This window comes from Macrobrachium nipponense, chromosome 1 (assembly GCF_015104395.2).
Source record: "Macrobrachium nipponense isolate FS-2020 chromosome 1, ASM1510439v2, whole genome shotgun sequence".
NCBI classification, from domain to species: Eukaryota; Metazoa; Arthropoda; class Malacostraca; order Decapoda; family Palaemonidae; genus Macrobrachium; species Macrobrachium nipponense.
In genome coordinates this window covers 135007313-135019455 of record NC_087200.1, presented here as the reverse complement: position 1 = coordinate 135019455, position 12143 = coordinate 135007313, and the positions used below count along the sequence as shown (strand labels likewise).

The 12143-nt window shown below is 35.5% G+C and overlaps 1 long non-coding RNA gene across 1 annotated transcript; it reads left to right on the top strand.

Moving 5' to 3' along the window:
* Window positions 1-713: 713 nt before the first annotated feature.
* Window positions 714-5889, top strand: LOC135220285 (uncharacterized). Its single transcript, XR_010315636.1, has 4 exons — window positions 714-1105; window positions 1328-1454; window positions 1668-1771; window positions 5693-5889. It is a non-coding gene; the product is annotated as an uncharacterized LOC135220285 (long non-coding RNA).
* Window positions 5890-12143: the final 6254 nt, after the last annotated feature.

Genomic DNA, 12143 nt, shown 5'->3' with positions numbered 1-12143 from the left:
TTTTCGTTAGATTGCAAAGCAAATATTTTTTTTATTAAATGGTTGAGAAAAGTGATATCCTAAAGCACCGTTTATTCCTGTCATTAACGGAATTTATATAAAGTCTTATGAACTACATAGGATAGCAAAACTTTCTCCGTTTTTAGTTAACCACATGGGGGGCAACAAAAGAATAGGTCTAAATGGTTTGTAGTTATCCGAGACAAAAATTAATACACTTAAAATTTTGGTTGAATGGACTGAATTCAAGCCCCGGATTATACAGTAAATTCCCATTGGATATCAGGAGTACTACATGTAGCAAGTCTTTAAAAAAATGAAAATAAATAGTGTTTCTTATTTTCTGAATGTTACGATGGTGTGGTTTTGACATCTAATATGGAATTCCCGTACGATTTTTCTAGTCTCTGCTCGTGTGAATCTGTCAAATGAATCTGCGTGTGCAACATAATTCCTTTAGTTAACTGTAACTTGACAAGTAAGAGTTTTCCGTCTTTTATTAGGTAATTAAATCGTTTTTATTTTTTTTGCGTTAAAACCATTTTATCACCGAACTGGGAAGTACTGAAATAAATAATCAAATACCCGACGTCAATAATCTCTGCTAGCAAAAACAGTGGATGTATCAGTCCCTCTTCTAAATGATCCTTGTTTGACGATGGAGACTTCGGTGGTAAGTGGTGACTTCACATCAACTAACTTTAAAAAGAAGGTAGCCTCCCTCATTTCGTCCACTCGTACCGTTAGTTTTCCTGTCGCCACTAAGGAATCGCTGCCTGCTACATTGTGTCGTTGCGTCGTGGAACTGGTGGTTCTAGGACGATATCGAAGTAACGTATGTTACCGAAGAGAGTCGACTGTCGACTGTATGCACAGAGTTATGTGGACAAGGAACTTTGGCGCGATGTGAGGCAGTTGTTCATTGGTTCTTACGCCGACTTCGCCAATGAAGAATCTTCGTCATAGTTAATGCTAAGTTTTGATTCTGTTTGTTGTGTCACTGTGTTAAGTATTTTGAGAGGCGGTCATTAACGTTTGAGAGTGCAGGTTTTCATATGTTTTAGTACTTATTTTTGTGCGCCCAAGAAACGATTTGATCTTTAAGGTTGGTTGAACTTGTGACGCTTGTTTTACATGATTTCTGCTTTAAAGTTTGTGCCGATTCTATAATTACTCTAGCAAAGTCTAACAACCTTCCCTATACTTGGCTTGTTGTAACCTTGCCATTCGTGAGTTACTGATTAATTTTTATATGAATGTTAAGAATAAAATTTAAACCCTTTAGATCCTAGAAATCTTAGTTGATTGGCGAGTTATTCTTTTACAGGGGTCATGTTTGTCTGTACTACGTATTTAGTTTATTTCAGGATCGGGATACTAGCACATAGTTTCCGTGCTACCCTTCAGCATTATAGAATTTAACCAGAGAATCTGAACTTTCAAGTACCACTTAGGTTAGTATTTTCTTTGTTATTGCCACGTTGTGACTGGCAATTGAGTTGTACTATAATATTTTAGCATTTATTGTAACTTTGTAACTGGCATTTGGGTTTTGTTATTTTATCCGTATTGCCACTTTGTAACTGGCATTTGGGTAGAAGCATATTCTAGGCTATACATTCTTAATTTCATTTTAATTATATCTTAATCACATGAACTACTTCCAGATGCAAATGAAACCGTACTTAATGAAGCAACTCCTTCTCGGTATCAAACTCTAGAGAAATGGAGTCTTCGCTCAAAATCCTGAACCTTGCTCAGCTTTATCAAAGTAAGTGGTAATCTGTTATATCTCTAATTGTTTTCATTTACTTATTAAATTTGTTTTAATTTATTTATTGGAAGTAATGTGGTAAAATACGTTGTATGCAAGTATCCAAACCTACTTTTTTTTTTTTTTTTTTTTTTTTTTTGCGGTGCCCCTGTAGGGGTGGAGGGCCCTCCTCATGCCCTGCCCCATAGGTCTCCAGACCTATGGGCAGGTGTTTGGGAGGGTTATATATCTTTTATAAACAAACTATAAACTAATGTTCTCTTTCAGGTGTTAAAGGTATTAGTCTAACCATTTTTTTTAGTAGTTAACTGGTCTTTAGATGTGATGCCATGAAGTCTTTAATTTTAACTTTTCAATTAGTCACCTGATATTTCCGGAATCTACGTAACTAGTAAATTATTTTTAAATTTCAGCCTTGAGATAAGTTAACTTGAGCTTCAATGTGCTTTAAGGAAGTTGAATTAGCATTTGGGTTTTCAGTTATTAACTCTTTAGATCAATTTTAGTTATGAATCTTCACTATTAGTTCTGAATCTTCACTATAAGGACGGTAACTTGTAAAAAAGTTTGTGAAAAATTAACTTTATTACATTATTAAGTAGCTTAATTATTTTTTAGATTTAACTTAAGTTTGTTTTGAAACTTTACTTAAAAACTTAACGTAACGTTGACCTCTTTATTGTGGAAATTAAATGTTGTCCATTGATTTAAAGATATTAACCTTACTGATAAAGATTAATATAAATGATGCATTTAACAATTTACTGTTCATGAATTTACACACTATTAGTAATACATATAACAATATAAAGTAATAAATTACTGTTCATAAATTTACACACTTATTAGTAATACATATAACAATGTAAAGTAACTATATACAGTTCATAAATTTGCCAACAATTACTACGCAAAGGTAATTGGTTCTACTTCAATAATGCCAAAGGTAGACGAATTATCTCGGGACTGAGGTTTTCGGCCACTTTTTGGCTGAACTGAGCTACTTTTGAGGAGCTCCAATGTTTTGACTCTACTTGGGGTTTCTCTTAATTTTGTAGACTTGAGCCTGTTATGAAATACTAGCTGTAAACCCTACTTTTAGTGTTAAGGTGAAATAATTTTAATCTTTTTTTCTGTTTGTATCTTGGAGAGATTTTGTAGATTTTGTTGCTGTCCTTTGTGTGATGTTCAGTGTCTTTCAGAATTTTTTGAAAGTTTGAAGTAAATTTCCAAAATTTAATAGTTTCAGTTATTAAGTTAATATAAATTTACTACAGCTTGGAAGTTTGTTCAAAAGTTTCAACAGAAATTCATATACTAGCAGAGAAGTTTCATTTTCATTGTCCTGCTCGTCAATGATTTTAATTAACTATTCCACGGCTACTATTTCTAAGTTTTCAGCCAAAGCTTTAGGGTTATTTCACTTGCTATGGCGACATATTCTGAAATGGGAATAACTAAACTTTGCGTGGATTTTGTTGCTCAGAATAGGCACCTCATTCTTTTGCACGGACTTTTCTTTTTATTCAACAAAATCTTTGAGCCCTGTAGGTTTTATAAAATGTTATTGACGTTTTTCCTATTTCATTTGTGAATAAAATAAAATTTAAGTGCCCCATTAACTTAATTTTAGTTCTGAATTTTGAGCAAGGACACTTAAGGACTTAACTTTTAAGTTAAGTGAGTAGATTAACCAAATATTGCCGTATTGCATAGCTTTAGAATATTCAAAGTAATTTATAGATTTAACAAGGTTTTTAAACTATTTTTTTTAGTTCAAATTATTATTAGTGTTAATAACATAAGATTTCGACCTTACTGTTTAAGATGAATGCCAATAATGAGTAATATAGATCATACATTCACTCTTACTAATTAAAGGTGATCAGATCTGCTTCAACTCGAATGTCCCTCCCTTCTCCCTTGTAAGGTTAACCCCTGGCTTTGGAGCAGTGGTTGTTTGGTAGGTTGGAGCTTGTCTATGAAATTTTTTCCCTAGTACTATTGCTTGAAGTAAAAGCAGTTTTTTTTTGTATAGAAAAGTTTGAAGTATAGTTTTATAGTTGAAGTGGGTTCATAGTTTAATCTGATACTGTTTGGTAATGGCATATAAGAATATGCATCTAAACAGTGTTATAAGCATTGCTGTCTTTTATCATTGTCCTTTTCATCAGCGATTTTCATGGTCGAACTGTTCTAGAACTAGTACTTTGGTATAAGGAAATTTTAAACCAAAACTTGGGGTTGTTGATTTTACATATGCACATCAGAGGAAATTCTTTTTCAGGTATACTAATTTTATTAAAACAATCTTTACTCCTGTAGGTTTTGTGATTTTTTTAAAATCCTCTATTTCTTAAGAGAGTGCCGGCCTAGGTGTTTTTTTTTCTTCTAATTCTATACGAATGATGTTAAACTTAGAGCATATGTAATCGCTTCTGTTTGTTCCAAATCTTCACACTGCTTGGAACTTTCAAGGGTTATCTTTCATTTGTAAGACTGTGAAATTTTTTTGGGGTAATTTTGAATCGGATTTTCTGAAGTTCAGATGTTCGGAAAGACCATAATTCTACTCTGAAGTTACAAAAGTTTTATTTATTTCATACTAGTGGTGTAGTACAAGAAATGGTTAGTTTTGTCACTTAATTTTTTCTTAGTGTAAGCTTGTTTTGTCACTTAATTTTTTTCTTAGTGTAAGCTTGCCTTACAATCCAATGGAAGCCTTAAAGGCTCTATTTTTTGTTTTTTGTTTTAAGGTAATATTGTTTAGAAACTATTGGGTCTATCAGTTTTAATGATTCTTGTCTTTGAAGAATAGCAATGCTCTGGCTATGTTCCCCAATGAATAAAGCATATCCATGACTTCAAGGGTATATTTCATTGTAAAAGGGAACTCCACCCCCATTCATCTTGGCGAGCTGGATTAAGTGGCTTACTGTATTTTCATTTTCTTGGTTCAATTTCTCCTAAACTTGCATGGCCAAAATCATCTGCATGGAGTATAGAAGAAATGACTTTCAATTATACCGAGAAAAATTTTTTTCCCAGTTTCTCTTAGGTTTTTTTATTTTCAATTTGGCCTTTACAGTTCTACTCTTTGTCTCTTGGATCTGCATGAAACTACTAACGAGAGGTAGGCTGAAATGGAAATTCCCTCCCTTCTAATTAACTTAACAATACTTTGCTTGAAAACCCGAATTTAATTAATCAACTAACGTCTGAAACCTAATACTAGATTTTCACGAGTTGTTTACCTAGCAATCAAAAACCTTTGTTTGACAGTTTTGTGGACGATTAAATGAAGTTTTATTTTTGGATTTTCAGGGAAAAACTTGGTTCCTTTAAGTTTATACAGTATAATTAACTTTCCCTTATAAAATTTCTCCAACGCTTTCTCAGCCCAGCTAAGTTTTACAGTATAACTTTCCTGTTATACTCTTAAAAATTTCTTTAACGCTTTTTCCAACGCTTTCTACATCAAAGTTTATAGTTATAATTCACTTGCCTGTAATCCTCTTACAAAATTTCAACGCTTTCTCATTTCATCTTATTTTATACAATTATAATTTACTTTCCTGTAATGCTTTTATAAAATTTCTCCAACGCTTTTTCCAAAGCTCCTAATCCATCTAAGTTTATACAGTACAATTAACCTTTCTGTAATGCTCTTACAAAATTTCTCAAATGCTTTCTCATTTCATCTTAAGTTTATACAGTATAATTTTCCTGTAATGCTCTTGCAAAATATCTGCAACACTTTCTCATTTCATCTAAGTTTATACAGTATAATTAACTTTCCTGTAATGGTCTTACAATATTTTTCCAACGCTTCCTCAGTTAATTTTTCGTTTATAAAATATAATTAACTTTCCTGTAATGCTTTTACAAAATTTCTCCAACGCTTTTTTTTATTTATAGGATAAGCATAATGAAACTGTTATTGAAGGCAGTGCCAACAGAATACTTGTGCTAGTCAAGAGGTAGCGTCAGTGGCATTGAGGCCTCGGTATTTTTCAAACTAATGTGGAATGGCGCCTGACATTACGAATTCCACTTTGATTGCTCACACGTGCATTGGACGTTCCAATAAACTGGTCAAAGTGATGTATATGAAAATTCAATAAACTGTCTTAAGTGATGCGTATGTAAATATTAATGCTCTTATTTTCACCAATAGAAATTCTTGAAGTTTTAAGGTCAAAATCAATACCATTACTTGAACATGGAGAAAAATTTAAAAGGGCAAAATTCAAAACTTAAAAACATCAGTTGGTTGCATTTTAGAAAGTAGTTTTACCCTTTTATAAACTAAAACTGCTTTTTACTCATTTATAAAACTGCAAAAATTTTCACTTCTGACAAAAGGTATTAAATACTATTAAAGCTGTGATGACTCAACATTTTCGATTTAAGAAATTGAAATATTTATCTTGCTGGAAGCCTGAGTGAATGCACAGTTAAGTTACTGGATAAATGTCGTAATTTGAAATGTTAATTCATGGCTGTTTCACAAAGCTGATTGTGCAAGTGCAACCCAAAGGCAGATAAAACAAAAATGCAAAAATATTGCAATTCACTGCATGGTTTCCCTGAGTCATTGCACAGTTGATGGAAGTGTATCACTTAAATATTTTCAAGACTTCATTAATATAACAGTCGAATTAATGTTTCAAAAAATCCCATGTTGGTGATTTGAATTGTTAAGTGTTGATAGATCTTGCTAGAAATAAGATAAATATTTAAAGAAATTACTAATTAAAGAAAATTTCTACTTAGTTTTGCAACCTATTGTTCTCGTCAGACAACAAGCAATACAATATCTCCATTTGCATTGTTTGTCGAGATCCTTTTGTTGAATAAGTTGCTGCTTGTTGGCTCGGTTCTTGCAACTTATTCACTGCCTTCTCAAAGCATTTGGTTAAAAGACCTCTTTGCATTACCTTCATGTACATACAAGGTTTCGATCTTAACACATCAGAATAAGATCTGAATCCTTAGTGAAACCACTTCTTGATCATTGCGCCATTTATTTATGGGTTCTAGAACAGTGTGTATGTGAACTTTATTTAACAAATTCCTTTTATATTGTTGGAGATGCTTTCGTCTGTTAATTCTAGACCCCGTCATTATGGTCTGACTTAGTGTAGTAATGGTAAGACCAATGTTCAAGGCCAGAGATCAATTTGGCATCTGGTGATAGTATTTTTAAAAGATGTCCTTGGGTTGAAAAGTTAAAATTAAAATATTTATGCCATAGTAAATTTATAGCACATTTTTATTGTACAATCTCTCCCGAGGCCTCTCTCTACAATTACTTCTTCCATGATCTCATTGTTACTGTTAGGTGTTCACATCAGTATTGTGTAGTTTTAAAAAGAAAAGAATTTGATTTTCTGTATCCTCCATACATTTACTTTTCTCTTACGTCTTGGCCTCCATGATTCATATTTTATTTAATCTGTTTTCGAAGTTTCCTTTCGTCAGTACCCAACTGGGGCCCCTCTTGAATATTTGAAATATTTAAAAGATCTCCGCGTACTTTAAATTCATAAACATTTAACAGATAAACATTTAACAGATTTAATAACTGTTGGTGCTGATATTATGCAGTAAAGTTATTTTAGTTTACTGAAAGCTTTGTCATCAGTGTATATTACTCAAGATATTTCAGGTATACGGCATTAATTTTGAAATTAATAGATAAGTTATCATAAGCGCCTCAGTGGTGTGATCGGTATGGTCTTGACCTGCCACCTCGATGGCCGAGAGTTCAATTCTCGGGCATTCCATGAGCTGTTAGAGATGGGATTTTCTGGTGAAAGAAGTTTACTCTCTACGCGTTTCGGAAGTCCCGTAAAGCGTTGGCCCCTTTGCTGAATAACCACTGGTTCCATGCAACGTAAAAACACCATACAAACAAACAGTTTATCATCGAACTTTCGTAATCCTATTGGGGATTTTAAATTGTTTAGCTTCGGTACTTAGACTATAGAAAATTCGGAGTTGATCCATTCGGGCAATTACTGACATGGGCTTAGGGTCTATTATTCAGGAAGTAAACTATGGCTACGATTGCCGCCTTCTGAAAATCTATTTGACTCTTGAGCCGTGACTAACGTGCAAAAAACCCCTTTACTTCAGCGGGATATGGATGGCAAGTGTGAATGACTCCACGGGTATCATGACAATTACCACCCCTAGTGACAATTATCCCACCGTGGACAATTGGCCACCCCCCATCCACATTTACCGCCCCTCTTTTTGGTCAAATGTCATTGAGTGCCATATTACCTGTAACACCCTAACAATCGTTACTGTTAATTGCTTTTGAATACATTTCATAACTTCTATAAAAACCAAATGCTATTGAATACATTTCTTACAAATATATTATTTTTTCTTTTAAATTCATTTAAGTTTTTTCTTTGTTAATTCTTTAGCGTTAGAGAAAAGACTGTGAGCCCTTTATGCATTATGGTGTTTATAGTAAACAGTAATAGAGGGAAAGACACTACTTTGAGATTCACAGCCAGTGTCCTCGATGGATAATTGGCTATTGTTGTTGTTGTTGTCGTCGTTTGAGATTAAGCTGATCTTATGCCAGTACGGGGTCTTGCTCATAGAGCAGCCCGTAGGTCATATTTAATGTTTTGCAGGTGGAAAGTTGAGTTTTAAGGATATGAGGTAAACCTTTATTATGATATCATTGGAAAATGCAGTTGAAATGTTATGATTTTTAAACGTGAAATGAAAGGTGAACAGGCAGTTACAAACCCCTTTAAACCCTAAGGTATCCATCAGCAGGAGAGAAAGGTCGATAGTAGTGAGTCGTGGCGAGATAGCCACTAAGAAAATCGAAAAAGTTATCGTCGTAGAAAAAAAATAACTGGAGTTGAAGTATCATTTTTCATTACTCGAAGAGAAAAAAAAAGTACCGATCGTTAGTGGTAGAGATCGATGATAGAAAAACGAAAGATTATCAGTTTTAGAAACAGCAAAACAAATGTTAATAAAAGCTTAAGGAGTAGTTCGAGTGACAGTTTAAAAATTCGGTCGTTAGACGTGAGGCAGCCGAAGGCGGAGAGGAAAGGAAAGTTTAGTAGAACAAGTAGTTAATTGCCAACTAAGTGGTAAACAACTAAAAGACGTTAGAGTTCTGTAGCGATACTTTGTTTCTAGGATTTCGTCTGGGAGGCCAATCTCTGCATCCTAGACTTCGTGGAGGAATGCATCTAATCGTTGTTCTTCATATCCATTATAACCGTAAAGAGCTCTATATATAATTGCATAGAACTCATCGTAGGTGAACAGGAACTTACTGATATTGAACTCTCCCACGAGAATGACGTCGGTCAGAGTGTATCCATCAGCACTTGAATTTCGTGTATATAGGTCTAGGTTTTAATATCCCTCCGTGGCACTGTCAACTCTTCTGTTTGAATTCCTGCTTCGACATGTAAAACAGGAGCTGCTGACAGTGTTTCGGTTTGCATGTCTTCTTCGGCTAGCGCAAGGCCAATAATAGTAGCGATTCTTCGGTCTTGGTTCCCGTTTCTGCTCGTAAAACAGAAACTACTGGTGTGGAGGTAGGGGGAATGAACTTAGGGGTCGGGGAAATATGCATAGGAGTGGGGGAAGAACGGTCAGGGTTCGTAGGGGTATTTTCAGGAGGAAGTTTGGGAGCAGGAGGTTGGAGGTAAGGAAAGGATGAGGGGTTAGGAATGTGGGGCCAGGGTTTTGTAAGTTGTCAGGTGGAAGTTTGAGGAGTTTGCGGTGGAGGAGGCAGATTAGTTCTTGGATCGAATCTGGGGTTGATTGGAGGTCTCCCTGGGCGGCGATGGCTGTCGCTCTCGAGGTCTTGCAGGTGGAGGAGGGAGGCCCTTCATTTTCCAAATCTTCTGAAGTCTGACAGGACATCCCTTGAACCAAGTGTGATGTTGCTGGTCGCAGTTGGGACACTGGGCAACTGTGTGGCCTTTATCCTTGTACTTCTGTAAGCACACTTCAGTCTCGTGCTTTAAGCTGCAAATTCCACAGATATGATCACTCTTACACTCATTCTTGTGGTGGCCGTACCTCTGACACTTGAAGCATCCCAGAGGCTCTAGTACGAAGGCTTCAGTCACGTAATGCCGAGGATCCCAAGGCTGACCCTGGATGGTATCTGTCTTTTGAAGATGGCTTTGATCTTCAGCGTTTCTTCTCCATTTTTAGCTGTGCACCTCTTGGCGGCTATGATGTTATTCGTGAAAAAGTATCAACCTCTGGCAACAATGAAATACAACCAATACTCCTAGTTTACACTTGGTAGTAGTAGTAGTAGTAGTTGTATATAGGATTTATGCCATGAGGTCAAGTGGTAGAATCCTTGAAGAAAAGCAAGTTTTAATGTTGTTCTGCAAGTTATATTTTACTAAGAAATCAGCAACTATTGCTTTATAGAGTATATATAATTATCTTTCTGCACCTTATGAAAGTCAACAAATGCTGAAAACTAGGTAGCCTTGGACGTCCAGGTGTACTCTTTAACCCCCAGAAAAGGGCCTTATTATTCATTTACCTGTTCAAGTTTATGTAGGGTTTGCCACGGGCCTCCTCCTCCTAAACAATTGTGCAAGTAGAATCACAAAAGCTGTCCTGCAACCACGGGGACAATGACTTATCATAGCCGCTATTCTTGAAGCCTTGACAAGGTACGAATATTCATTCAGAATTTCAGACAGGTGTTTGTCGTCATCACCTTGTGGTATTCCGAGCGCCTCAGTGGACAGTGGCGTGATCGGTATGGTCATGGCCTGCCACCTCGGTGGCAGCGAGTTCGATTCTCGGGCATTCCACTGAGGAATTAGAGATGTGTATTTCTGGTGATGGAAGTTCACTCTAGACGTGGTTCTGAAGTCACATAAAGTCGTTGGTCCCGTTGCTGAATAACCACTGGTTCCATGCAACATAAAACACCATACAAACAAACAAACAATCACAGTGTTCCACTACTGGCTCCGACTGCTTTATTTTACTCTTACGAATACAATTTTTTCTGGTATACGTAATAAAGAATGCTATGGCGAAGTAATATCTTTGTCAAAGATATTACTCAGCTGAGACAAAGGCTCTGAATTTTATAGTTGTTTTTGAGCGTGAAGAATGCATAAATAGAAAGCTACCTGCATCTGAAGTTAAAATGCAGAAGATAAGACTAAGGGAAGATATCCTGTATGCAACACGAGTTCATAACAGATCAATGACTTCTTAGAATCAAATCAAGACACTTGAATTTAGATGGGGAGTTAAAACTTAAGAAAGGGGAAAGTACATAGATAGCTTGAAGGTACAGTTAATCCAATTTTTGAAGGCAAGGAAATTCTCACACTTGTTGTCCTGTTAATATTTATTTCACAGGTAACGTGATGTAGCAGGCAAGTGTGACTGCTCTAAATTATCAATAATATCTTGACAATTTTCAAGGGCAGTGATACTGTTGCATGTTCAGTAACAGGATGTGGTAGAACTGTCAAAAACCCAATGATTTTCTGAGCAATTTCCTCATTTGTCACCAAGGAATTGAAAGCACTCCAGTTGCGCATTGTTCTGGACAAAATTCATGAACCCCTTCACTGATATGTGATAGATCTAATCTACTTACTGTCCATGCAGTATCCTTGTTCCTGATTTTCTGATATTCAGGAACACTCATTTTGTATAGACTAATGGATACCTCATATTGCACAGTCTTAGTTTCTTGGAACTTTATTGTAACTTCGAAGCTCCTGACAAGCTAGTTCCTGATTGAGTTGCCTCTCCCGGTGGATGACTCTTGTCTCTGATATATTTGGTTTCCCTAGCTTCTGGGACTTTTATTGCTTGTCCTACATTCGAATAAGGACAGTATCGTTACTTCCACCAATACATGAAAGTGTAACTTCATGGTTGAAGTTATCAAATGCGCCTATGGTGAAATTGGATGAGTTAAAATGGCTCGGAAAAGGAATATAAGTGGTATCTCATTAGTTTATCATAGCTAATGGCCAGTCCAGACTGATTTAAACTAGAAATGAAACTTTATTTGGTCTCTATACACTATAAATAAGTTTAGAATTCTTTATGTGTAATGGGGTACGTTTTCTACCATTATGCAATATGTAGAACACAATTTGATACACAGCTAATATTTTCCGCATCTTTGAAGACTATGGTTCAGTGTCCTGACATGCAGTGCTGATGTTGTAACTGTTGAGAAGAAATCTTTAATCTCAGATGGAATCACAATGTTGTCTTAGGAGTTTTGTAGTTCACTGGCATAACAAAATTATCATTCAAATCAAAATCCTTTCTTAGAAAACATTCCCTTAGGATAGCACCACACTTCCTC